We start from the raw sequence: 4,745 nt of genomic DNA, 5'->3' as shown, positions 1-4,745 counted from the left end.
GAGCCGAGCGGTGTTTGCTGCCCCTGGGGTTACCGTGGGATGTGGAAACTATTTGGTACGGCAGGAATTCCACACTCCTCCCACGGCACACATGCTGCTGGCAGCTTTCTCCTTGCAAGACGCATGAGAAGCGGTCGCAGGACTTGGAAAAGCCTTTGGTTGGTGCTTACCGGGTGCTGGGATGTGCTGGGAGCACCCGGATCTCTCGCACCCTCTGGGAAGGACGCACGTGTAAATACACTGAAGGAAAAGAGATGTTTTTGGGGTGGCGCTGCACTACAGCAATATTAAAAGAAATCAAAGGAATATGTCCAAAACACACCCTAGTGAGTGCACATGGGATGCGCATCTGCTGTAGCAAAGCACAATTTTTCGCTTAATAATGAAAAATTTTAAAATACCGACGCAGCCAACTGCGCTCCCTCCCAGTTTGAAACCTTCTGGGCTCTGGTTTTCCCACCCCAGCACCATCCCTGTGTGCTGGGGCCAGGACCCTGACCATCACCAGCCATCCCCTTCCCAAACATCACAGCACGGGGATTACAGCCACCCTGAACACCGGGAATAACCCATTGTGACCCCCCCAAAACCATCGTGGACCCCGGTGCTGGTGCAGAGCCATCGTTTCCCGCTCCATAAGCTGCACATTTGGGATCTGTAACCAGGCCAGCCCCAGCTGCCTGGTTAAATACACCTCCAACAGCGAGGAAATCAATAGCAGCACGGCTGGGAGTGCTTACGGGAGCACAAAAAGATCGCGTTCACAGCCCGATTGTGTTCCCAGAGCCACGCCAAGACCAAGGGTTCAAGTACAAATGAGGGATAAACGCCCTCGTTTTCCCCAAGGGTGACATCTCCCGGCTGCTGCGCGCTCCTGGGCTGGGGAGGGAAGGACCTGGATTTCATCTGCAGTTGGGGAACCCTTTCAGAGCATCACAGAGTCATTAAGGCTGGAAAAAAAACCCCAGAATCATCCAGTCCAACCATCAACCCAACTCCACCATGGCCATTAAACCGTGTCCCCAAGTGCCACATCCATGGCTTCTTGAACCCCCCCAGGGATGGGGACTCCACCACTGCCCTGGGCAGCCCCTGCCAGTACTTGACCACTCTTTTCAGTACAGAAATTTTCCCCATATCCAACCTAACCCTCCCCTGGAGCAACTTAGGGCCACTTCCTCTCATCCCATCACTTGTTTCTGGGAGAAGAGACCAACGCCCACCTCACTCCAACCTCTTTCAGGTATTTTACAGGGCAATAAGGTCTCCCCTCAGCCTCCTCTTCTCCAGATTAAAGTGACTCTGCCTCCCAGCATCGTTGTGTTGAGATGGGGTGGAGTTTTGAGGATGCCTTTGTGCCCCTTGCTGCGAGCAGCATTTCCTAAGGGTGCAGAAGGGCTCGGGGCAGGCGGGAGTCCTCAGGGCACAGCAGGGAAGGTTACGCACACCATAAAGATTTTTTTTCAATAAAAGAGGCTTTCTGGAGACAGTTTCTATAAACCCATGAAGCGGATGGGAATGGAGAAGAACCCAGAGCAGGTTTGCGGGGAGGCTGCCGAGCCCTGGCTCTGCAGACTCTGCTGCATTCCTCGTGTGCAAGTCCTGTAAACTGACCCCTCTTCAATTATTCATCAGAGCCTGCAGCTCATCAGCGACTCCGCTCCTCAAACAGGCATTTATTGGCAATCTTTCTTTTCTTTTTAAAGAGCTCAGAAGCTGCTGTTAACCATGGCCCGGCCTTGCCAAGGGCGAAGAGCAAACGCTCCGGCTGGAGCAAGCCCGGCAGCTGTCAGGCGTTGCATTAAAACCAAACCCTCGGTTGCTCCCACTGCCAAAACAGAGCAACCAGACTGAACTCAAAGAGCTGCTGGGAAAGAGAAAACAGTGGAAAAACAGGCGAAGAGAGCAGCGATGGCTGCAGGCAGCCCCGGGGGAGGGTGGATCTCCAGGCAGCACCGCGCCACGCTCGAGAGGTTCTGCTCCCTCCAGGTCATCCCAGGGGGATGGGACCGACCAAAACGCTCCTGGCCGAGCGGCTGGAAGTGACAGAGAAGGGGCAGAGAAGGGATTTGCCGTGGTACCCGGCTCTTCCCATGTTTGACAGCTTTGCAATCCTTGGAGAAAACAGCAGCAGCTGTGCAAACACGCCGAGCAGAGCATTTCACTTGTTTGCTCTCAAACCCTGCACCTCGAGGCCACGGTCAGAGCAGTGTCCAGTGGGGACGAGGATCCCACCAGTGGACATGGCTCCCATCAACAAGGTTTAACTTGGTCTGGAGCTGGCGATGACGCTGGCAGCATCAGCCTGTGCAAGGACCCATTGCAAGGGCACGTGGTGGGCATGCAGGCCTTGCCCTTCGGTGGCCAAAAGGTCTCCATGACTCATCCTCCCCCACTGCGGAGAGGAGGTGCCTCAAGTTTCCCCTCCAAGCACCCAATGGTTCTGCCAGACAGCGAAGCCGACAGCAAGACACACAGCGTAAACGCTGGGTGAAGGAGAGCGATGTATCACTGGGGACCAGAGCCATGGTGCCGCACGCCGTGACGGAGCAGCTCAAACCTTCCTCTCTTCCTCTGCACTGGAGGAGGATGAAGAACTCCCAGTTCCTGACCAGAGGTTGGAGCAGGATTCCTCACCAGCACTGATGCCCAGCCTGCAGAAAGCTGCTCCAGTACGTCCAGTTTGCAGGTGGGAGCAAAGAGCAGCTCAGCAAGCGCAGAAGTTTAGGAAAACCAAGAACCAGGCTTATTTCTAACAGCAGCCAACTTTTTTCTGGAGATGGCTACGACCCTGTTTCCTCCAGCTCATCCCAAAGAGTGACATATCAGCGCTGTGACTGCCCTTGGCACCGTGAGAGCATCACCACAGGGTGCTCCACCCAAATGACAAACAAATGTCAACGCTGGCCATGCAGGGACTTCGCTGGCCAAAGGTGTCCATGCCCACGGTTCCTGCATCCCTCGCTGAAGATGCTGTGGGGGGATCTTTGTGCACCCTCACCCGTTCGGGACATGGTGATGGTTCAGGAGTTACATGGGTGTGGGCAGGAGCTGCATCTTCCTCTTCAGTGCATCCCTGCTGCAGTTTGCAAGGCTCAGCCGGTGCAGGTGGGGCCTGGCGTGCACAGCAGAGCCCTGGCTGCCATCTCAAAGGTCTCTTTTATGGTGCGGGGCAGAGCTGAAGAGGTTACTCATTCACCTCCCCGGTTTTCCTTCCGCGCTGTGATTACCACCCAGGAACACACTGCTCAGCACCCCCAGCCCGCGTTACCTCCAGAGAGTGTGGGCACGCTCAGCGCTGCAAACCCCCTCCGCTGCTCTTCGTTATGAAGCCATTTCACTAATTGCGAGTTGTACTTCCATGTGTAAATTCTCCACTTGGCACCTCCAGGGAGCACACGCTCACCCCCTCAGCCACGCTGAGGAGAAACCCCAATTACGCCAGGATCCATTTTTCCACCCAATTCAAGCTCTCTGCTGCCGTTCCCCAGCCGAACAAGGACCAATCTTCAACCTGACAATTAAAAACCTCAAGAATGAGGTGCAGCACTCAGAGACCAACGCATGGTGCTGCCGATGAACCCCTGGGGCATGGCAGCTTTGGGGAGCAAAGCAAGAGACCTCCTGCTCCACTTCTGACCTGAACAGAGACACAGCCGAGGGGAACCCAGGGCTGTCGCAGCTGATGCTGCGCTCGGTGTCAGCCCAGGCTGTGCCAAAGGAAACAAAACAAGCAAGAACACAAGCCCTGAACCTTCAAACGCTGAAGATATTGGGATATCAGTCCTGCATCAGCCCTGCTCCTCTCCCACCAACACAAACGAGCAGCTCTTCTGCTCTGCAGCCTGCAGATGCTGCACTGAACCCTTGCACCAACATCAATTTTAAACAGGGTCAAACCCCACCACTAAAGAGGAGGTGAAAACAAAACGTCCACCCTGGTACCCCCGTCCTCGCCCAAATCTCCTGCTCGGTGCAGCGCTGCGTTAGCAATCTGCTTTGAGGGATACGGCCAGGATTGCCTGGCAGTTTGCAAACTCCTGCTGCAGGGACACATCCGGACACAGCGGGATTTGGGCATGAGCGATCTGGGACTGTGTTTGCTGTCTGGAGAGGCTTTGGCTTGGAATCCCCTACTGGGAATTGGGAAGCTGTTAGGATGGCCCTGACTGTGGGCTCCTCTCCCTGTGACCATGCAGAGGGAGGCAGATGCTCAGCTCCTGCCCAAACTGCAGCATCCTGCAGGCATTTCCCAAATACTCACATAAACAGACCAAGGGACGATGCTTGCGGGGACTTGTGCACCATAAAAGCCCCAGGCAGTTGTGAAACGCTCCAGCTGTCCTTGGTAGGAAGCTGAGTTGGAGCTACGAAGGAAAGTCCCAAAACAAAGCCAGCCTGGCCCAAAACATCCCCTCGCTACCTCTGCACTCATCGCATTTCACACCCACAGACCCCAATGTGCCACACCAGCGGGTGAGACGGTGACGGAGGCGTTGGGCTGCGTTGGTCTCACCCTACCAGCTGCGAAGCTCCCAAATCTTTTGAGGAACTCCTGGATTTCCTCCTCTGCAAAGTCTCTCTGGACATTGCTGAGGGCTATGATTGGGCTCCCGGCTGTATCACGCTGCTGACGGGGACAGGCGGAGGGACAGCGTTTCTGTGTGGGCGTCGAGTAATCACCACGGCTTCGGGCTATTTTTAGGAGAGATCACAGAATTAGCCGCAAAAGGATAACGAGTACA

This window comes from Mesitornis unicolor, unplaced genomic scaffold (genome assembly GCF_000695765.1).
Source record: "Mesitornis unicolor isolate BGI_N332 unplaced genomic scaffold, ASM69576v1 scaffold2910, whole genome shotgun sequence".
Classification (NCBI taxonomy): Eukaryota; Metazoa; Chordata; class Aves; order Mesitornithiformes; family Mesitornithidae; genus Mesitornis; species Mesitornis unicolor.
The sequence above is the reverse complement of the archived record's forward strand: the minus strand, read 5'-3'. Positions refer to the sequence as shown.